Source organism: Equus przewalskii, chromosome 14, assembly GCF_037783145.1.
Source record: "Equus przewalskii isolate Varuska chromosome 14, EquPr2, whole genome shotgun sequence".
Classification (NCBI taxonomy): domain Eukaryota; kingdom Metazoa; phylum Chordata; class Mammalia; order Perissodactyla; family Equidae; genus Equus; species Equus przewalskii.
Window position 1 is genome coordinate 35,896,272 of NC_091844.1, and position 24,089 is coordinate 35,920,360.

The window sequence follows — 24,089 nt, forward strand, 5'->3', positions numbered from 1 at the left end:
TCTTTCATCCCTTACATTCGATGCATCAGCAAATCCTGCTGGCTCTGCATTCAAAACATATCTGGATTCCAAACACTTCTTGCCACCTCCATGACTACTTCAATGCCACCCTCGCTGCTCTCCTGTCTGCTAAACTGAGGAGCGATGGGAAGCAGGAACATTCATGCTACAACCTCTTGGAGCCCCATTTCCCTCACATAAAAAATAAACATAATTCTGACCATTGTTTTCCTGTTGGGGTGGCTCTCTTTTTCTTGTTGATTTTGTAGAAGTTGATTGTACCTTCTAGGTATTAATCCCTGGTTTGTTTCAGACATTGCAAATAGTGTCTTCTTCCATTCTGTCAGCTGTCTATTAATTTTGTCCATGGCACCCTCTTTGAGAAATTCTCTTTGTTAAGGTAATATAATTTATTGGATTTTTTGGCTTATGATTTTGTGCTTTTTATGATTTGTTTAAGAAGTTTTTCCTTAACTCTAGGTCACAAAATATTCCACTACATATTTTTCTATTAACTTTCAAATTTTACCATTCAGGCTAAGGTTTTTAACCTCCCTATCATCCAGTTTTATATATGGGTTTAGATAGCAATTTAGCTTAATTTTCTTCCACAAGGTGAGCCAACCCCATGTAGTAAATAATTCATCCCTTGCCCATTGATTTATAAATTATATTGTACACCTAAATTCTCAGACATGGATGCAATTGTCTCTGAACTCTCTTTCATTGGCCTATTTGCCTGTTCTTGCATCAATACCACACTGTTTTTATTACTATGGCTTTAAAAAAAAATATTCCCCCAGCTTTACTGAGGAATAATTGACCAAAACTATTCTATTTATTTAAAGTGCACAACGTGATGCTTTGATATATGTATATATTGTGAAATGATTACCACAATCAAGCTAATTAACACATCCATCACTCCATCTAGCTGACTTCTTTTTCCTTGTGATGGGAATACTCAAGATCTACTCTCAGCAAATTTCAAGTATACAGTATACTATTATTTATAAACTATAGTTGCCACGTTGTATATTTGATCCTTCAAACTTATTCGTCATCAGGATATCTCTCTGGAGAGATACTTTCCTCATTCCACCCCACCTGGAATCTGAATTCCGTGTTGGGCCACTACCCCTTCCTCACACACACACACACACACACACACACACACACACACACGCGCCCCTCACTCTGCACCAGCTGTGACACCTGATGCTCTGCCACTGGCTCCCATCCCCCAACCACAGAAACCCACCTTGCTCTTCCCCACTTAATGGCTAAACACCAAGCTGTGCAGGAAGGAGAGGGGGCAAAGGGAAAAAGAACTTGCTTAGAGTTTTTAAAATTTTATCAACAAAACTTTTGTTTCTTCTTGCTGTATTAGTTTGCTAGTGCTGTCATAACAAAGTACCACAGGCTGAGTGGCTCAAACAACAGAAATTTATTTGCTCACAATTCTAGAGGCTGGAAGTCTGAGATCAAGGGCTCCACAGAGTTAGTTTCATTCTGAGGTCTCTCTCCTTGGCTTGAGGATGGCCATCTTCTCCCTGTGTCTTCACATGGTCTTCCCTCAGCGCATGTCTGTGTCCTAATCTCCTTTTCTTGTAAGGACACCAGTCATATTGGGTTCGGGCCCCCTAATGACCTTGTTTTAACTTAATTACCTCTTTGAAGACCCTATCTCTAAATACAGCCACATTCTGAGGTATTAGGGGTTCGGAACTTCAACATATGAATTTTGGGGGAATACCATTCAGCCGATAAAATTTGTTAGGCTAATTCCTAGATATTTTGTGCTTTTTGATGACTATAGTGAAGGTTCTTTTATATTTTAATTACATTTTTAGATGATTATTGCTACTATAGAGAAATGCTATTGATTTTTGTATGTTCACTAGCAATCTTCCTGAACTCACTCATTAAATCTAATTCTTTGTTGATTGTTTCCTTCACCATCAAACAACGGAACATTTATCTCCCTATCTGACATACCCTTTCTCAATCAGCTTTATTTCCCAAGGGTCACCATTTCCCATAGGAGTCCTCTTACCTTCTTTATTTAGATTCTCATAGACAACTCTGTATGGTAGAATCTAGAGGGAGATACAATGTCAAGAATGAGGTTTTTTTGTTTTTTAGATGGAAGAGATTTAAATTGCCAAAGGAAAAAACACTTGGTGAGAAAGAAATTGAAGAGAGAAGAGAGAAAGGTGTACAGAGGAAACATAGAGTGGGATTTCAGCAGAGATGGCAGGACTGGCCTTGGGTGGGAAAAGAGAAGAAAGCGAATGTGGGTGGGGATGTGGAAAAGATGGTAGGTTGGGGATGCAGAGATAGGTTGCGGGATCTCCTCTCTGATGATTTTACCTGTAAAGTCACCTGTTTTAAGACACAGGGGTGTTGGGTGGCAGGAAGAAGTTGGAGTTTGGATGGAAGGCTGAAGGAGAACTGTAAATGCTTGTTGTAATCACATTGCTTTTTCTTCATCTTACCATAATTTGCTATACATGTGTAACTTAGAGAATAAACCACTCCCTACTCTTACCTCCATGAAAACTGAGAATAAGAGCTCTCGGCTAAGAATTTGGTCAAATCCCTTCCAGAAAGTTCAGGAGGTAGGAGAGCATCCATTAAGAGGTACATGGCTCCTTTCTTATTCCTAGTAGCTTGTACTGCCTCTGAGAATTCATGTTCGTCTTTGACAGGGGAATGTGCAGTGTGTGTATGTCTGTATCTAGCAGATCCAAAAATCACCCACTGAAATTGTCAGGAGAATGACTATTCATACTACAGCTACAGTGATGGGAAAACCTAAAAGTCAACTCAGCTTAGAGAGACCATGCCCACACCAACATCCATACCCTACACCTTGGGCCCCAGAATGAGATACAGGGAACAGATCACATGCCCCAGGTAGCCACTGGTCCAAGGAGGATGAGAGACACAGGAAACACCATTGAATCCAACCTGGAGCTTGGAGCCAGAGCCAAGGGTCAACCTAGCTCAGTCAAGTCAACCTGTAGACCTATGAGCATAAGGATAAAGGAGTGTTGTTTTAAGCAACTGAGCTTCAGGATAATTTGTGAGACAGCATAACTGTGGCAGTAGCTGACTGATACACCACTTTACGTCAGAGGAATCCAACTTTAGAAAAGGGGGAGAAGGGTAGAGGCTGAAACTTTTGAGTTACGTAAGCAGTGGTTGCCTCTATTTTATCTGGTAAGCTGTACTGACTCACTCATTCATTTACTCATTCATTCATTCAAAAGATGTCTAATAAGCACCTACTATGTTTTAGACACTGGGGACAAAACAGTGAATAAGACAGATGGAAATCTCTGCCCCATGGAGCTTATATTCCAGCATTTGAGATGTATTTGCCACAGGCTTACACGAGCAGAGGGAATGGTGCTAGACTGTACCAACCTTGGTGCAGCTTGCTCGCTTACATTTGTTCAGCTACTACAAGACAGGCTTTTAGTCATTCTCGTAACCCAACTTAGTTCCCTTTTCTACTTCTCTTCTGAAAGGAGTGACTTGCCTGAGTTCCTACTAGTTGACAAGCACTAAAACTACACTATTTTTAATCATTACAAACTCTTTAGAGTGGTTAACAGTATTCCCATTATATACAAGAGGAAACTGAGGTGAGACAGGTGAAGTAATTTGCCCATAGTCACACAGCTGGGAAAGACCTTGGATTTGAACCGGTTGTATACAGCTACAAAGCCTTGTTCTGATGAACCATATTGGCTCTCTTAAGCTTGGCATTGCCCTGGAAGGTTCTAGATTAAAAGAAAATATTCTCTAATGTCAGCTAACTTCATGGTGTAATGAAAACGGTAGTGTCTCAAATACCTCTATGACTTCATCTTTTCCTACTAAATGAATTAATTTCTTCTTTTTTTCCTGATTCATATTCCATGAGCACATGTGGTTTAAGCCAACTAGAAATTCTTCAAATGGCTACACATCTCAGAACACATAATCTTGGTTAGGTCTTCAAATTTCTTGTCCAAAATCTAATCCCAAATCCCACTCCAAAAAAAAATGCAGCAGGAAACGACTGTTTGCCTTGGAATGATAATCTTAGAAGTCAATATAAATCTTCAAAAGTTAAAGATGTTGGCTCTATTGGCCAAATTTGGAACAATTTGAGCACTAAAAATGATAATAAAGGATTATAACATTGAATGAAACAACAAAAAAGGAATTTAGAATTCAGAGTTAAACAAAAGGTGGGATGGGGCACTTTTTTTTTTACAATTAAATGCCAGCTACTAAACTGGAGTAGGAGTGATGTAATTTAAAAACTCATCATTTTGCAACCACTGATGTAATTAATAAATGCTTTAACTAAGGATCATCAATAGTTACTAAACCAGGGGGGCCGGCCCCGTGGCCGAGTGGTTAAGTTCACACGCTCCGCTGCAGCGGCCCCGGGTTTCGCTGATTCAGATCCTGGGCGCGGATGTGGCACCGCTCGTCAGGCCACGTTGAGGCGGCGTCCCACATGCCACAACTAGAAGGACCTGCAACTAAGATATACAACTATATACCAGGGGGGATTTGGGGAGATAAAGCAGAAAAAAAAAGTTACTAAACCGTTGGGTGAAAGATTTTTGGGGAACAGGATATCTCCCAGTCTCAAAGTATTACCCTCCTTTTATTCCTTATAAATTACAAAGGGTAAAAAGTACCTTTACAATAGAGAAATCTGATGGCCACTGCCTGAACCAAGCAGTCAAACTGACCATCACTGATAATGCCACAAATTGATGTTATACACATCCTGATGATTTGCAATGGGAAATACTCAAAATGTCCTATGTAATATTCTTGCCAGAGAATGTTTATTCAGAGTGTCTGATCACAAGGAAATGATCTGACAAATCTAGATTGGAGCCATTCTACAGGACAACTGGCCTGGACTCTTTCAAAATGTCAGTGTCATGAAAGACAAAAGCAACAACAACAACAGAAAATCAGGCGAGAGGACTGTTCTAAATGAAAAGAAACCAAAGAGACACAACCACCAAATGCAAAAATGCAGTACTTGACCCTTGATTGGACTGGGCAGGGGGCTTTAAAAGACATTTTTAGAACAACTGGAAAAGTTTGGACTATATTTTAGATAATACTATTTCACTAATGTTAAATATTGTGGGTATGATTATGAGATTGTGTTGTGCAGGAAAATATCCTTATTCTTTGGAAATGCATGATAAAGTATTTAGGGTGAAGTACCAAGTTGTCTGCAATTTGCTTTCAAGAGGTTCGTCATGTATGTATATGTAGGTAGGTAGATAGATAGATGGATATAGAATAGATGATCTCAAATGTGTAAGAGAGGAAAAAAAGAGGAGAGAGAAAGAGAGCAAATGATAACTGTTAATCTAGGTGAAGAACTCATGGATTTCATTGCTTTTTCTTTCAACTTTATTGTACTTTGAAAAAATTTGAACTAAAAATTGGGGGAAGAAAAATAAAGGTGTTGGAATAAATGTTGTCTCTGTTCCTTACCTTGCTGGCATTTGAAAAGTGGCAAGATCTGAAATAGATCATCTGTGGCAGATGCAGTCCCGTGTGAAGGCTGGGTCAGGTTAACTGTCCTCTCTGCAAAGCCACGTCGAGTGTCCAGCCTTTACGCTCAGCACACTCAGGAGCTGACCAAACGGGCGCTGGCTCCCCTGCTTCTCCCCCAAGTCTGGACATTACGATGATTGTTTGGAGCTGGCTTTGATAGACAAGAGACTATTTGTGCATTGCTGGGAGAGACAGTGAAGGGTGAGTCAGGAAAAGACTGGGAAGGAGATGAGGGGGCAGAGAGATGAGATATTTGCAGGCAGGGAAACAAGTCAGGGATGTGTGGGAAATGTGGAGGAGGGGAGTCTGGGAAAGGGTGAAGGAGCAGGGGCTTATCTAAAAACCCTTTAATACCAAAACAACAGGGCAAGGCTTATTTACCAGAGGTTCCCACTGTGAAGTAGACAGGCAGCACTTACCTGCGTTTCCTCCTCCTGCAAGTGAGACAAGCCTCCTTCCATCCTCTTTCATCCAAGCCCTCCTTTCTTGGCAAACAGCTGATTTTCTTCAAGTTAATGTCCCCTAAGTTAGGAACAAAAAATTTTAGAGCTGGAATATGTATGGAGACAGATTGTAGGAGGGCGAAAGCAGAAACAGGAAGACCAATTTAGAAGCTTTTAGAGTTGTCCCAGTGACCCATGATGGTGGGCAGGGGGGTTCCAGAGGAGGTGGTGAGAAGCCAGTCAGATTCTGGATGCATTTGAAGACATAAGTCAAGAGCATTACGTTGTTGCCTTGCCTACAAACATCACTGGCTCCTCAGATTTCCCTTCAGTATTCCCTGTCTCTGTGGTTTATATTCTTTAACTAGAGGGCTCAGTTTCTTAGAACCACAAGGCGAGTTGGAGTATGGACAGATGAAGGCAAATCCATCCCCAGTCCTGAAAACACTATTCAAAAGGCATGCCCTCCTGATGGAGATTGGTCAGCAACCAAAGGAAGTTGGGTTCAGCTTGGCATTCCACCTTTTCCGGGAAGCCTTACTTCGTGTTGTGTGATACCTGCCTCCTATAAACCCAAGAGCAGTCTCATCTATAGTAATCATACCCTAGCTGACAGTGAGTACAGTACTTTACAATTGTTTCACACTTTTTGGGGAGGTCTTTCCTGACCCCCTAGACTGGATTATGCCCCCTGTTCTATGTTCCCATAGTATCTTGTTCTTTTTCTGTTATAATCTCACTATATTTTATTGTAGATACTTGTTTATTCATTTGTCTTTCCTGCTAGATTGAAAAGCTTTATGAGGAAAAGACAATGTTATACCCCCAGTACCTAACACAGTGCCTGGTTCACAAAAGGCATTTAGTGCATCCCTACAACTGAATAAATAAATGATCAGTTAACTCTTATAATTTTCAAAACAATTCTTCCAAAGCAAGTGTTATTGTGTCTACTTCATTGATGAGGGGAAGGAGCTTTTGAGAGATTATGGTCATGAAGCTAGTTAGCAGAAGAACTAACTGGGAATGCTACCCAGGGCTCAGCTCTTTCCACTAAGCTCCACCTGGAACCTAGAAGAAACATCTCTTCATTTAATCAATCAACGGACACTTACTGATTATTCCCCACATCAGGCTCCACTGTGGGGACATATGCTCATGGAGGGACATACAAAAAAGAGTAAGATTTGTGTTCAGATGCTGGAAACCAAAAGCAGAAAAATGGACACGCAAATATGTAATTGCATTATAGCATGGTAGGTAGCACGGAAGCTCCTAGGAAGAATGTCTAACTCTGCCTGGGTGAGGGAAGCCTTACATGGATCCATTGATCTGGGTTTTGAAAAAAAAAAAAAAGTACTTTCCTAGGAAGAGAGCAGGGACAGTTATTAAAGGATAGGGCTGATGGCTGGTGCCTCCAAAGCTGAGTAACCTTGTTTTCTGCTCTATTGCTGACTCTCCCATCCCACCCAAGCCCCAGCAGCTGGCTTCAGGAAATGGAGGAAGCAGTCTCAGGAACTCAGGCTTGCTTAGCTCAAAAGGAGTCAATGCAACAAGAGACCCACAGTGTGGAGCCAGGTTGCATTATAAACATCCCTAGAGCTCACCTACCTGGGCCACCATATACAGACTGTGCACACAGTGGCCCCAACGCCTCATTTCAATCAACACATAAAATCTATTTTTGCTACAAATGAAAGGACACTGAAGGTTATCTGACATGGAATAAAATGAGGCACAACTTGCTGTAAGACAGCACTGGAACACGGGAAGATTACTGGTTTCCCGGCACCTGGGAGAAGGTGCCTCCTAAGAATATACTGAACTAACCAGGGCAGTCAACAATTCTTCTCTTATAGAGACATGGCACGGAAGGGCAGCCAAGAGAAGGAGGTTATTCTGTGAGCATTGTCCTACCACATTAGGAATTTGGGGGGAAAAGCTATTACCATGAGCAGTTGAAGTGTCAGGAAATTTTTAAGTAGGAAAGTGTGGTGATAATATTTACGTTTTAGAAAGATAATGGACAGCAGTATGCATTAAGAGGAACAGAGGACAGAGACAGGGAGATTGTTTAAAAGCTTAATGAAAAAATACCAGTGAGAGACAATGAGGCACCCACCCTCAGAGTATTAAGAATGATGAGGGCATCCACCCTCAGAGTAATAAGAATGAAGAGGAGGAAATGGATTCAGAAACTATTTAGGAGATAGAGTCATCAAGACATGAATCACTAATTGCATGTAGGGGGTGAGAAAATAGGAAGACGAGAGGCTGATTCCTGAGCTTCTGACTTGCAAAAGTGGTTGGATGGTGGTTGGAAGAAGAGAGAGAGAGAATGTGTGTGTGTATTCTGTGTGTGTGTGTATTCTGTGTGTGTGTCTGTCTGTCTGAAAAGAAAGTTCAGCTTTATAACTGTTGAAGTGACTATGGACCATAGACAGGTTTCCAGGAGGTAGCTGGATATGTGGGCTGAAGTTTGGGGGAAAATTCCAGGCTGGAGATAGTAATTTGAGAGTCATCAGAGTTTAAATGGTAAGTAGGAGTGGATGAGGTAGCCCAAGGAGACCATAGAGAGAGAGGAGAAAGAAGACCCAAACTTAGGGATCATCAACACTTAAGGGGTCATTAAAAGCAGTTGCTCATAAGGAAGACTGAGCAGTCAAGCCACACTACCTCCAAACTCTGAACACCACTGGGAGCCTTAGATGTTCCGGTTCAGTTGGAACTGCATTTGGCTGCATATAACAGAAATCTGACTGACACTGGATTAATTAACTTCATATCTAGAAGGCAGTCCAGGCAGGGCTTAATGAAGCCATCAAGACTCATGCTCCTTCCAGCTCCTTTTGTCCTCATGATCATAAGATGGCTGCTCCACATCAGGCATTAATCCCTCACTCCAAGGAGGAAGAAGGGAAGGGCAAAGGGCAAAAGACACTTGCCAAGCCTCTCCCTTTTTACCAGAAAAACAGTAGTTTTCTGAGAAGCCCCACTCATTAGACTAAAAACTACAACTCATGGGCCAGAATTGAGACTACAAATAGCTCCCTGCCTGGGTACCTGAAGGAGATGAGGTGTTTTCTTGTTTTTAACTTTTCGTTTGGAAATAATTTCACACCGACAGAAGACTTGCAAAAAGAGTACAAAGAATTCCTGCGTATCCTTCACCCAAAATTTCCAAATATTAACATTTCCCACATTTACTTTATCATTTTCTCTCTCTCTCTCACACATTTACTTCTACATACTTTACTTCCTAAAAATAAAGATCTTCTCTTACACAACCATAGTTACAATGATCAAAATCAGAACATTTATATTCGTATAATGCTATTATTTAATCTACAGCTTTTGCCAGTGGTCTCACTAATGTCCTTTATTGCCAAGAAAAATATTTTTTCTAGTCTGGAAACCAATCCAGGATCACACCTTGCATTTTGTCGCCATGTTGCTCTGGTCTACTTTAATCTAGAAATTTCCTCAAACTGTCTTTATCTTTCATGTCATTGACATTTTTGAAGACCACAGGCCAGTTACTTTGTAGAACATCCCTTATTTGGGTTTGTCTGATGTTTTCTCATGATTCAGGTTACATGTTTTTGGCTAGAGTACTACAGAAGTGATGTGGTGTCCTTCTCAGGACATCATATCAGGAGGCACATAATTTTGATTTGTCCTATTACTGGTGATATTAACTTTGAGTCATTGGTTAAGGTGGTAAAGTGGTATTGGTGACTTTCCCTACTACAAAGTTACTATTGTACCCTTTGAAATTAAATTAGTAAGAATTTGTGGGACATGCTTCGAGACTATATAAATACTGTGTTTCTCATCAAACTTTCACCTACTAGTTTTAGCATCTGTTGATGATCTTGCCTGAAATAGTAGTATGGTGATTGCAAGATGGTGATTTTCTAATTCTGTCATTCATTCTATAATTTATTGGTTTGTCTTTTACCTTATAGAAGAACATTTCTTCCTCCTCTATTTATTTGTTTATTTATTTCAGTATGGACTCACAGATTCCTATTCTCTTCAATGGGTTATAATCCATTACTATAATTATTTATTTTGATGCTCAAATTGTTGCAGATTGGCCATTAGGAGATCCATTAAGCTGACTTCTGTGTCCTTTTGACACATCCCCAACATTTGTTGAGCACTTTTCTTATTTGAGATGATTATTTTTAACAGGGCACATTACCACCTTGATAAAATCAGGCTTCTGATAGTAAGGAACAAGAGGAGAAATGGAGGTTGTGTGGGCAACCAGTTGTATCTACCACACGTAGCTCCTCACCAGCCAAGAACTGGTGGCTTGAACCCAAACTGACAGCCTTGCTTTGTTCTAACAAAACAACTTTGTGCCCACAACCCAAATACAGCCTTGAGGCTACGTAATTCCATCTATGCCTTTCCTCACTGTAATCCTTTATCACCATCCAAAATGAGTGCTCCTAGGGCCAAGTCCCCTGTGTTGCACAACTCCAGGGGATGCCATTCATATTGTAGGCTATGAATGACGTATTAGAGCAGGGGCCTGCAAACTTTTTCTGTAAAGGGCAAGATAGTAAATATTTTCAGCTGTGTGGGCCATTCGGTCTTTGTTGCAACTAGTCAACTCTGCCATTGTAGTGTGAAAGCAGCCATAGACAATATGCAAATGAATCGGCATGGCTGCGATCCAACAAAACTTTATTTATGGATACTGACATTGAATTTCATATCATTTTCATGTATCATGAAATATATGCTTACTTTCAATTTTAAAAAACCATTTGGAAACGTGAAAACTATTCTTAGCTTGCGGGCTTTACAAAAATAGGCAGCTGGTTAGATATGACCAGAGTTTCCCAAACCCTACCCTGCTCAGCTTCAGTTATCCTACGCGGTGGCCCTGCCTCCCATCAGGTCTGTTCTCCCTTATCCTAATCTCTGATCGGCCCCTCTGCTCTGAGCTTTCCACCTTCTCTTCTTTCTCAGGTCTTTCCTCTGTGCCCCGGAAAATCTCTATTCAATTGTAAATATACTTCTTTTCACCTTTAACCTCGTAGTTCCTTCTTTGCCTTAACTGCAAAGTGAATGTATTCCCTAAGGAACTTTCTTCCTTTGCTGAATTCTAGGAAGGATGCTACTCATTATCCCATGCCCCACAACTCTTGGGAATGGGAAGTGGTGTTGACATCCTCGACATTCCCAATCCTATTTCTAAACCTTTACTCTTCCACCCTCTTGTAAAACCCCCTCCTCCTTTGAAGCTTCTATCATCAACAATAGTTAACACACATTGAGTGATCTCCTCACAACCACTAGGAGATAGTCTCCTAAAATAAAATGGGAATAAAAAAAAAATTTTTATTCCCATTTTGCAGAGAGGCACAGAGAGGTTAAGGTTATACAGCTGCTTAATGGCAGAGCCAGGATTCTAATCCCAGCAGTCCATGCTTATTACCAAGATGTTATGATGCCTTTTCTCTGTGATTATGGACTGTGTGGCTAACTATCCTCCATCCTAGCCTCACTCTCCATTATCACTTAGGCACATGGGCAGAAAGAGATGCACGCTCAACTTGAGCCATTTGAAGAGGATTTAATAAAGCAACTGTTTAATAGAGGAAGAAAAAAAGGTCTTTCTCAACCTTTTTTCATTATCATCCACCCTAAGGAGAAAAATTAAATTAATTCACTAATTAATTTTACTAATTAAATTAACTTAATTAATAAGACATCCAGTTCACCCCAACCTAATGCATTCTTCCCACTATAAGTGAAAGTCATCTTTCTAACTGCAACCAGTGGGTGCCCCAGGGACAGGGAGCTGGACGGCTGGAGACGGGCAGGAGGACAACCTTTTCAGCTTTTAAATGTTGTACAATATGCGTATATTGTCTAATTTTAAAATGAAATGTAACTTAAAAAATTGACCTAGAATGCAAATATGGTCATTCTTTCCTATGCTCAAAACACTTCAGTAGCCCATCTGCCACCAAGTTAAAATCCAAATCGGTTCACATGTCACCCTAGGCCCCTGGCATACTTCCTCAGTCTCATCTCCACCACTTTCCACCTCGAACCCTGTGTCCAGACATGTGAATTACTGAGAAGTGAACGTGCTCCCTAAGCAACTGTCTTCCTTTGCTGTCAGTTTGTTCCTAACGCCATTTGTATCAGGCGCCTGCTTTTGTAAACCTGCAGTTTCTTCAACCCAGAATGCAAGGCCTCTCCCTCTGCTCTTCTCATCTTCCTGGTGAATTCTTCATTCTTCAAGATCCAGTTAAAACAACTTCTCCAGACTCCTGTGAGAATAGCTGCCGACCTTCTTCTCTGTGCCACCACTGTAGAGCACAGGCTCCGACGCCAGACTATGTGGGTTTAGATGCTGGATTTGTCACTTACCAGTCGGTGAATTCAGGCAAATTATTTAACCTCTGTGCTTCAGTTTCCTTATTTGTAAAATGGAGATTAGAATAGTTCCTATCTTAGAAGGAGAATATTCATTCACCAAATATTTACTTACTATTTGTTATATATCAAAACAGACAAAAATTCCTGCCCTGGTGGAACTTAGATTTTAGAGTCGTGCTTGGCAAACTACAGCCCCTGGGCCAATTTAGCCACTTATTATGTAAATAAAGTTTTACGGGGACACAGCCATGCTCATTCATTTATTTATTGTCTGTGGCCACTTCCATGCTACAATAGTTGAGTTGAGTCGTTGTGACATAAGATTATAGGGCCTACAGAGCCAAAAATATATGTACTTTTAAGAAAAAATTTGCGAGTGCCTGCTCTGGTGAGATTAAGTGAGTTCATACATGTAGTGTTTAAAACTTAAAAACATTGCCTGGCACTTAGTAAGCACTCAGTAGATGCCAGCTTTATTAATATTATTGCATACCCTTACAATAAAACTTAGGACAGGGACTCAGCAAAACTTTTGCAGAATAAATGAATAAACAGAGAGGTAAAGAGGAACCAGGAGTTGGGGTCACGGAAGCCACAGGCGGAAGAGTTTCAAGAAGGTGGAAGTGGTCAGCTAAGTTACGTGACAAATCAATACTGAAGAAAGACCATCAGATTTGGCAATGAGATGAAGTGAGCTCACCAAGAAGCAGTTTGTGTGAAGTGGTAAGGACAAAAGGTAGACTCTGGGGGGTTTACAAGGGAATGGAAATGAGGAAGAAGAGATAGGAAAGAAGAGATTATACAGCTATGTGACAGCAAGTATCAAGATAAAAATGAACACATTTGGTCTGTTATCTGAGTTTTTAAAAACTTGCTAACCAAAAATATCAGGTTTATTGAAATATTGGGATATCTGATGGATTTTCTGCTTCTCTTTGAGCTGTCTGGTATTGGGTAAAATGTCAGTGGTGGAAAATTCAAGTCAAGGGGTTGGCTCCAAGGCCAAGTGTTTAAAGTCCCACACACTCCACTTCAGTGGCCTGGGTTTGCAGGTTCGGATCCCAGGTGCAGACCTACTCCACTCATCAGCAATGCTCATGAGGCAACCCACATACAAAATAGAGGAAGATTGGCACAGATGTTAGCTCAGGGCTAATCGTCCTCAAGCAAAAAAAAAAAAAAAAAAAGAGGAAGATTGGCAACGGATGTAAGCTTAGGGCAAATATTCCTCACCAAAAAAAAATCAAGTCCAGAACTAGCAGGCAGAACTTCGGGCAGAAACTTCAAGTCCAGAACCATTAAAAGATTTATGATGATGTTGATGATGATAAAGTAATGTTTGTTTCTTTTGTGATCTTTATCATTGTGTGATCTTAACTGGTCTGAAATGAGACCAGTGTAAATTTGCCTACAGAATATGTATTGTAATCACAGAACAAAAACTATATAACCATATTTTTTGTTCATTCTATAAACATTTACTGACTACTTTGCATGCACTACACATTCTGATAGATACAGATACGAATGTATAGAACTTAGTTAATTTGGTCATTGCTTTCCCCATCCCCTCCAGGAACTTATGATTTGGTTGGTAAAGAAAGCTAGTTGAGCAAATAGGTTCAACATTTGTTATAGATGCTAAGGTAGATGTTTAGATGGGTTACAGCAGAGCACAGAAGAATAAAATAATTTATGTGAAACTATTTTCCCATCTGTCAATATTTGCCAACTATTTGCCAACTATTTTTACACCTATACATATGTACATTAAGACCAAAGAGAATGATATCAACTCATAGCTGCTTTCTGGAAAACATGCATGAGACATTTAGGACTCTGAACTCATGCATATTATTACTGAGGCTTTTTTTTTAAAGGACTACAAAAGAGTATGTTTAATATGATCCTATTTTTATTAAAATATACACTATATAATATTTTATTAGAATATTTACTGTATATACAGAAAAAGTCTATAAAGATACACATTTAAAATATTAACGGGTTATATCTGGGTGGTGGAATTACTGGATATTATTTTCTTCACTATACTTTTTGCACTTTAAACGTTTGTACAATGAACAGGGCTTACTTTAATAATTGCAAATAACAACAGAACAAAACCATTGAGTTTTAACCACCACATGTTACAAGCATATGACATATGTGCTTGTAAGCACAGAGTCTAGACATTTTTATGTTTCTGTAGATTGTCCAATGTTTAGTTGTCATGTGAATAGCAACAAAAATTTCTCAGCTTACAAATGTCAACAGATGACATCTCAAAGAGATGTGTCTAGAAGTCAACTCTGTTGGTTAGTCCTCTTCTGCAAGGTGGCAAACCAAGCAGGCACCTGCCGTTGAAATGCTGGGATTTACTTAAAATAGGGAGTGCTGTGCATACGAGTGACTACGGTATGAATCACTCAGTTGGGCTTCAAATTACAAGACACTGGCAAAAAGTGGCTTAAACAATAAAGATTTACTATTTCATTTAACATGAAGTCCAGAAGTAGGTGAGTTCCAAGTCTAGTTAACTCAGGAGCTCAGCAATTTCAGGATTCCGGATCAGCTCTCCTTTGATTTTCTTGGCTTTCCCCTCCTGGTAGCGCTGAACATCACGGCCTCACACAAGAATTTCTGAAGCAGGAGAACAAGGGGAACTCCTATTCACCCCATCTCTCTCTTTTTCTCAGGGATTCAAATCTTTCCTAGAGTTTCCCTAGAAGACATCTCCCTGCATTTTATTGGCAGTACTGTGACAATTCAGAGTAAGGAAAAACACAGGGGCGAAAACTCAGTAAAAGATAGCGGCCCCCCAAACCAAGAACTGAAGAAAGGGATTACCATTATTGCCCCTGACCAGCAGTGTCCATTAGAATTTAATGCGAGCCATAGTGCAAGATATATATATATATCTATCTCCCTGAGTAGTCTTGGAAAGCTAAAAGCAAGTCTCCATTTTCCCCTTCATGCATGAGCTGCAACACTGATAAGCAACATTGCTTTCCACCAGTATAATTAGAAATAAGTGCCACGGGCGCATCTCGTATTATTCCAACAAGGGCATCTAAGTTATGGAATTTGGACTTTGAGCTCCTGGGCTCTGGATGTGACCCTGACTATCTGTGTGGTCTTAATTGAGTCACTTGACTTATCTGGGCCCGTTTCCTCATTTTAAAACAGGTGGTTCTTTAACCTTTGAACTCTAGTTCTCCATGATTTTATATTACTGTTGCACTAGGGACCTTCCCAGCCCCTTATCTGACATCCACAAGCTGAGCCAGCAACAAATGAGAAGTCATTCAGAAAAGCACTTTCTCTGATGCCATGGGGCAAAATGTGCTTTTAGAGGGAAAGAAAGAAGGCAAGCCATGGTGGCTTATCATTCATTTACTCACTAAGTATTACAGGGTACCCACTATGTGCCATAGTGACTCTAGATTGAATAAGAGAGAAGAAGATGTGGTCCCTGCTCTCGGTGAGCTTACAATCTAGTGGGAAGGGAGTATAGATAAACAGATATGTAATTATGAAAGGTGTAAAGAGGGCTAGAACAGAGGAAGATGAGGGTGTACAACGGAGGAGCACCTGGCCCAGCTGAGGGGAGGAGAGAGAAGCCTCCCTGGAAGAAATGATACCCAACTGAGGCCTGAAGAAAAGTACTTAGTTGCCCCTCCTGGCATCACGGGAAATTGCCTGGCCTACAGGGCATCTCATCTTACTTTATCCAATTCTCTTCTCTGACTTACTGTTTTTCTACTGCCCAGTTGCCTGCACGTTTGGGATCTGGTAACAGGACCACAAGAAAACTCTTGCAGCAAACTGAAGGTTTCTATTTCAGATCCTTCCACCACCTTCACCACCATCATTTCCATAATCCACCACCACCATCACCACTATCATCACTACTACCTTCATCACCACCTCTCAATACCTCCATCATCACCACCCACCATCATCACCTCCACCACCATGAGCACCACATCTACCATCAAAAAAGTAAGTGAACCTTGTTTTAACTAATCCTAAAACTATGCCTAAAATCTGAATATAATGAGGAAAATTAAGGGATGATTATTTGCTTTTCCAAATTATTCAGCAACCTTAAATAGTTAAGTTTCCCTAGTGTTTTTTATATATGCTTCTGTTTACAAACATTTTAATTGCCCAGATCTCTTTAGGGATATACCTATTTTAAGAAGTAAGGCATGTCAGAGACAGGATATTCAGGCTGAGAAAAAAGGTCAAGCATACGAAGAAGTTCATAAGGTCTCTTTCTTTATTCACTATATTTTTGAGAAGAGTTTTATAGCATGCACAAATCTACTAAACATTAAGCAGTTTTAGTTACTTGGCCATAAATAGTGACTGTAAAGGTAGAAGTTAATTCTATCAATAGTACTCCTATATATAAATGGTATGCCTATATATATAAATATGTACTTATATAAAAATATAGGATACATATATTTATATACTTATAGTATGTTTGTAAAATTTATAATATATTTATCATATATTTGTATATGGAAATATATAATGCTTATCATATATATATGATCAATGTATATTATTATTATAAATAACCTTCTCTAATTGTGAAATTTGGGTGAGAGACTGAGATAGATTGTAAAAATGGTTACAAATTCCTCTCTCATCCTCATATGCATACCCCTTGCCATGTGACTTTGCCACTCTTCTCATCAAGGAGTTTATTTCCCAGCTCTTTGACTCTTGACGCTGGGTTGGCCATGTGACTTCTCTGGCTAATAGGATATTAACAAATGTGATGCAAGCAGTGGCTTGAAAAAAGCATGCACTTTGGAGTTTGCCCTCTCTTGTTGATCTGGGAACCCTGCCACTACCACCACGTGATCTAATCTGGGCTGGCCTGCTGGAGGATAACCGATCATGTGGAGCAGAGATGAGCTAGTCCAGCTCCAGCCCTACGAGACTAATCAGCCCGCCAATCAGCAGATACATGAGAGACCATTCTGGACCATCCAGACCCTGCTCAGCTGGCCGAGGCCTGAACACCCCCCAGGTTGAGAGACTAGAGATTCATGATAAATAATAAAATATTTATTGTTTGAAGCCACAAAATGTTGTGGTGGTTTGTTATAGAGCAAAAGCTGGCTGATACAGGGACCGTATCTCACTGAGTTTTATTTTCCTCTTTTCTCTTTATCCATTCCAAAAAGTTTGGGTAAAACGTTTGGTTTATTGGAGCCAGTTATCATAAACACACGATCTTTCACTTTCTTCCAATTCTAAAAGCTCTGATTGTCTTATATTAGTAAGCTTCCTGTCTCAGTTATGGTCTTTACAGAAGAAAGGGGCTGGGGCTAAAGGTAGTAGAAACGAGGCTTGATGTTAAGAGTGAGAAAGGAATGGGAGATGTGAATTCAGGTAGTGACAGTGGGATGTTGAGGCCAAAAAAAGAGTTCGGTACCAAAAAAAAAAAAGGAGAGCTCAGTACACTCCTAAAACGTACCAACTAACTTCCTGGGAGAAGTTTGTTCTATTAAATCAGCATCTCCGTGAATTTCCCTGGCACTGACCCCAGAGGACCCTGTGCTAAATTATAAACACACATTCTAAAATTCCCCTTTTACTTTTCACTTTTTCACTATCCAAAATGTGGCTTTCTATTTTGGTAGTTGGAATGTTTTTGGCTGTAAGTGACAGAAGCCCAATTCAATCTTAAAGGTCCCGATCATCCTCCAGCTTCAGGCAAGGTAGAATCCAGTTGCTCAAATGATGTCCTCAGGGAACTGGCTCTCCATCTCTGTCTCTAGGTTCCGCTTTCCTGTTCTGGCTTCCCTGTATTCCTCAATCCCTGATCTATTTTGTGGGTCCCAGAGTTGAGTGGTAGCAGTTGTCTATTGCGTCTCTCCATCTTCGGCGACCATGCCCTCCTCCTCCTCCACACCTGTTACCCTAATCATGTTAAAGGCACTAAGGTCCATCCAATTACCCAAGTCCTCTCCATTAGTCCCCATACCTAACAGATCATAAAGCCAAGACACTTCACCCCCATCTGTGTCCTTGGAATTGGTTTTCCCTCTCCATGGCCATTGCCACTCTGCTTTGTCATGCACTGTTATTCCTGTCATGGAAGAAGAAAATTTCTTCCTAACCAGTCTTTGCTTTGCTTCCTACAAGCCATCTTCCATGCCTAGAGTAATCTATTAAAAATCTAAGTCTGACACATACAGAGGGAAGACCATGTGAAGACACAGGGAGAGGATGACCATCCACAAGCCAAGGGGCTCACAAGAAACGAACGTGGCTGCCTTGATGTCAGACTTCCAGCCTCCAGAATTATGAGAAAATAAATTTCTGTTTTTTAAGCTGGAAAAAAAAAAAAGTCTGAGTCTAGCCTTCTTTGCTTAAAATGTTTAGTTATGTAACTTGTCTAAGCTGCTCCACAAAATTGGGGTACAAACATGATCCCATTTGGTGATTTTTCCACTTGATCCCTTCAACCCCCACCTGCCCTGCTGGCAGCGAGCCTCGTTATCTTAAGTTGAGTGTCCTGGAAACAGAGCCTCAGTTGGGATGTGTTGTTATCTTAGGGGCCTCATTGCTCCCCGTCCCTGGGCTGAGGCTGAGCCCACTTTGATCCCACCTGCCTGGCCTAACTAGAGTCCAGAGTCTTGGGGCAGGAGATCGGGGATGGGTGTCTTTCCTTCCAAGAGGCCCCAGGCTCCTCACGCAAACTGTGTGCCCAGTGACAAGCTCTGCCTACCTGGGGTCTCAGAGAGGGGCCTGGATCTAGTCACAAAAGATTCTTTTATGCCAGAGGTCAAAAACTCAAATGCCTACAAGAGCCAGAAGCCTGACAGACAGGGCCATAGCACCCAGCAACAATCCTTAACCAAGCAGGAATCTGGCACTCATAGCCACCACATCTTTGGAATTTTTTCAGGAGGAGCCAAAAATCTTGATTTTTATGTGAAACATTCTGATTTTAAAATGTTAAATTGATTTTTAAAAAAACAGACAGCAGGCAAAACAAAACTTGTCTGGGGCCTTATCTGGCCCAGGGGCTATCAGTTTGTGAATCTTGTTTTACACCCTAAATTCCAGAACAATGGATGCTCATTTGCCCCACATTTGCGTAACTATGGGGACACTGCAATGAACTGGGACTGGACAAAGATCAGCTGTGAATCCTACAAAAGGTTCCATGACTTTAAGATAGTCTAACCTCCTTTAGCGTGGCCTCCCTGACCCCGCTCCTACCCTTCTCCAGAGCTTTCTGTTCCCCCCTCCCCACTCTGTTTGACGCCTCAGGGCTTTTGTGTTCACTGGGCTATCCCGGAGACTCCTCCATTTCCGGTTATCTATCGACACTCTGGCCCTCCTTCAAGACCCAGCTCAAATACCTCTTCCTCTGGGCAGCCCTCCTTTCCCTGATCTGCTTTCTATTCTTCTTACCCCATGTTTTAGAGAAGTTACTCCACTGCCCTAAGGTTTCTTTACAGGCCTGTTGCCCCACCTGACCCAACCCCGAGAGGGCAGGACCCTGGGTTCATTCACATCCGTATCCCTATTGCCCCATAGAGAACCTGGCCCTTTAAACGCAGACTGGGGAAATGGGCATTGAAAAATAATGAGCTGACCAATGCGTCTCACACGCCAGAAATCCATGTGTGAAGAACTGGTCATTCTATTTTGAGAAATTAAGTTGAAACTTGGTGTTCAAGAGAAGGGGGGGGGGAACCCCTGCAGACTTTCATTTTTTTAAATGACTGCATATTGTGAAATACAGTTGGGAAGAATAAGTTTTTAGACTTCCTCAGTTGTGCACATAGCTGAGGCTTCTAAGAAGAGTTCTAGAACTAGAGAATGGCTAAACTGGTTGCACTAGCTTTTCTCAGGAACCTCAAAGGTCCCCAGGGCTCTTACAGTAGGGGATGTTTGCTGCCTCAGATGGGAAAGGAAACCAGCGCTTCGGAATCAAACAGCACTGCCACAGAGGCGGCGGCCTACGGTGAGAGCGCTAGCAGCCACAGCCGAAAAGACCCTTTGCATAATCCGCTCTTAAATTGACTGAGGCCTGTGGAGTTGTAAACTGAAACTCCAGAGGCAAACCCTAAGCGGTTACATTTTTTCGACAAGGTTTCCCAGCCCTGTCAATCATTTCCTGCTTTCTCTCCCTCCCCACGCGCGCGCGCACACGCGCGCGCACACCCACACATTTTGGTGGACCGCTGCCTTGACATTGAGCCTCTCCCCTACCTGAAGTGGAGCACCTCAGGAAGCAGCGAGGCTTGGAGTTTCATTCATAATATATGAACTCAAGGGAGGAGGGAGGCAGGGACCTTTCATCTCTGCTATTTAAAATCCCAGCATTGCAGCTGAAAGGGAGAATGACCTGGGAGGGCACGGCATCGAGGATGAAGTATTGCACGATAACGGTACCGGCGAGCGCGTCAGCGGCCCGCCCGCCTGCTATTTATACCTCGGCGATTATGCAATCTGGCTCCAGCCATTCATGCCCGACTGGGACAACGCGCGCCGGGCGGTGGGGGGGTGGGGGGGGCATCATTCCCGGGCGCAGGGTCAGCTTCTAAGTTTGCATCATCCCCTTCATTACGCGAAAGCTTGGGTTTCCATTCCTGCCGGCGGGTCTTGGGGGAGACAGCTGGCCTACAAACTCACTTGGCACACACTGGCACACAGGACTGCTTATTTAAACAGAATAATAAAGGCACCAGAGCGCCCGAGGCGCGGCCAAGCAGCGCGCAGGGCTGGGCTCAGGGCAGACCGGAAGGAACTGATAAACCGAGCGCTAATGATACCCACTCCCTCCCCAATCGGAAGTGTCCTCCGAGCGCCGGTCATTGAGAAATACCGAAGGGGCAGAATGCGGGTGAGGTGAGGACAGGCCGGGGCGCAGCTGCGCGCGCCTCGCGGGGCGGGGAGCGGGGGCAACGCGGCAATGGGGGGCTTCCGCGGGCCCGACGGCACAAACCTCAGGCCACAGTAGAGTCCTCCCAAATCACCACCCACCCCCCGTACGCCCCCCAAGGGGGAAAGTGATTTATCGATCCCTCCCCTCCCACCACCCCGGGGAGATCCATACTCCCGGCCCTACCAGACCCCGATGGGCGAGAGGTGGAAGGACTCAGACAGGGGGCGAAGGACACGAAAGAGGGAGCGGATGGCAGAGAAGGATAAAATGTCCGCTTCTCCGGGCGCCCGTGCGGGGCGGGAGGGGGCGGGGTCCGCGGCTGGCTTCCGAGTGAAACCAGACCTGCGGGCCTACTGAGCATGCCCGTCCCGCGGCTGCCGAGGGTCGCTCCGCTTCCGCGCTCCGGGCTTTCCGGGCGGCCGGCGGGAAGGACCCGAGTAGGGGTGCTCCCCCGTCCCGAACTCCGGATTGAGAGGCGGGTACGTGGGGGTCCTGCTGGGGGCTCTGCTGGGTTTGCGTGAAGTTGCGAGCAGATCGACATTACTTTTGAAGCTGTACGATCTCACTCTGAGTCGACACCCTTGATTTGATCGTGTTCAGAGCTGCGTTCCCCGTTTTTGCCAGTTGTCGGGGAGAGACAGGGATGTGGGTATTTCGCTCTTTCAGAAATGTCATTAAATTAGAGCCCTAAATCTGTGATACAATCCAGTAGACTTTGATAACACCCTGATATTCAGATCAATAAACGTATCTGAGCTATTCACCCAATATCGCCATTTATCCTATGGAGCGGCAGGAGTCACAGTTAGTAATTGATGGAGAAGACCAAGAGGAGGTCTGCTAGGAACACTTCCATTAAAAGGCCTCTTTTGGGTCACGAACAAGGCAGAAGAGAACTGGGAGGTCTTCTTTAGAGGAACATGAAGGACCAGGAGTGGAGGAGGAGCATTTGGCAATCCAGCTGGCTACAGAGAAGAAAGGGTTGCTTCTGTTTGCAGTGTGCTTAACACAGTACCTTCCCTGTATACCCAATTAATCTTCCCAGCAACCCTATGTTGTGGGAATTATCCTGACACTACAGACGCTGACCCTGAGCCTCAGAGAACCAAAGGGTCTGCTGGAGTCTGGCACTAAGACATCAGGTGGGGACCTGGGGAATCCTGGACCTTAGAATGTTTTCCTTTGCTCCTCTGGCTGCCTGGTCCATGGGCTGGGCCAGTCACTCACTGCTATTAGCAGAGAGCTGGCTGAATGAATGCTGATGACACTGATTCAGCTTGCCTACCTGCAGAAATTAATAATCACCTCACCTGCCTTTTGCCATTTGGGCACTCTGAAACTGGAGGGTGGAGCCAAAGAGATGCCCGTTGAGTGGATAATTTTGACATGGACAAATGCCTATGTTTCTGGAAATTCAGGAGTGATTGAGTGGGATCTCTTTCAGCACCTACAGGAAAAAAGCAACAATAGGCAAGGTGAGAATTGCGTAGATGCCTTAGCCTTATGGGGATTTAGAGAATAATAAGATCCTGCTTTGTTCGGTGATTTCTCATAGGCTTTCAATGGCCTCAAAAACTGAGAAAAACAAGCTTGGCCTTGTTATCCCTATTTATAAAGAAACTGAAGAATTGCTAAAAGCCTCACTCAGGGTCTCAGGGCTGCTAGGAGAAAACCAGACACAGGTGTTCTTCCCCTGTCTAGTGCCCTTTTCACCACCGTACACCAGCACTCAGCATCAAAGGTGGGTGAACCCTAGTCCATGTCCAAAAAGACCCTGGTTGTTTCACCTTGGCGAAACGCTTACTATCTTTGGAGCACTTGTGGCTCTCCAAATGCACACATATACCTTTTAGGTATACTTCACTTGAGGCATATATTTTCTCTTCTCTTAATTTGTTCAATGGTTGCTATTTAGTTAATCTCTACGTAGTTGCTTGACACATTCAGGAGGATGGAAAATCTACTGTGCTTGGAGAGCAGGAAGGGGCAGGGACTCGATCTCTTGCCCCTAGCAAAACCCCAGAAGGAAATACCCAACTGCTAGGTGATTTGTGGGATCCACAGCACAGTAAAAATTTGGAGCCCCTTGTTCAAACATTATAAAGAATTCCGAGACTGCAATAGCAGAGCATCAAATGACTCGAAGATCTCTATGCAGCTGCGCAGGTTGCACGCCCAGGAAGCCAGCCCTGCCCAGTGCCCATGATCCTACGCCGAGGCAGGACAAATAATTTCAACACAAAGGGGACGGAGAGGAGGACTACGCGAGCTCTCCATCTCCCTGTCTCACTGCGCCAAAGCCCATGGGCTGGCAACCTCTGGCCCAATAACTGTGGCCTGCAAGGGCCTGGGACAAGGGCCATCCTCCACCAACATGAGAGAGATTTACTGAATAATTTAAAATATATATTTGGGCTTACCTTTTAACCCGAGAAAGTCCATTTCTACTGAAATGCAAGCGTCTCTGGGCTGTTGGATTTACCTTTTATTTCTTTATGTACAAATAATGATTCCTTAAAAATGCCCGTTCTCCTACCAAGACAAAAAAAGATCACAAGCTTCACGTGAAACTGAAAAGCCTCTGCCATTCAGAGCCTTGGCAAAGGCACCTGCGCCCCCCCTCGCCCCCGCTCCCCGCTCCCGCCCCACGGTAGGTGGTAGTCTGTCCCCAGAGCTGCCCGTCTCCGCCCCCTCCTTCCCCCGCCGAGGATTTTTAA

General features: G+C 42.8%; 1 protein-coding gene and 1 long non-coding RNA gene across 3 annotated transcripts in view; one reads left to right on the top strand and one right to left on the bottom strand.

Annotated features, from left to right (window-relative positions):
* Positions 1-1,424: 1,424 nt before the first annotated feature.
* On the bottom strand, positions 1,425-24,088 carry LOC139075533 (uncharacterized). 2 transcript variants are annotated; one of them, XR_011526016.1, is made up of 5 exons: positions 23,793-24,088; positions 22,683-22,819; positions 6,012-6,114; positions 5,530-5,774; positions 1,425-4,544 (listed from the first exon to the last, which is right to left on the bottom strand). It is a non-coding gene; the product is annotated as an uncharacterized lncRNA (long non-coding RNA). The 2 variants fall into 2 exon arrangements; XR_011526017.1 differs by having other exon boundaries at positions 3,574-4,557.
* The window catches only part of SPRED2 (sprouty related EVH1 domain containing 2), a 117,087-nt gene continuing 114,285 nt past the window's right edge, over positions 21,288-24,089 (top strand). Inside the window, exon 1 of the mRNA XM_070572469.1 lies at positions 21,288-21,335. The gene's annotated coding sequence lies outside the window, so the exon portion shown is untranslated. The remainder of the gene's footprint in view (positions 21,336-24,089) is intronic.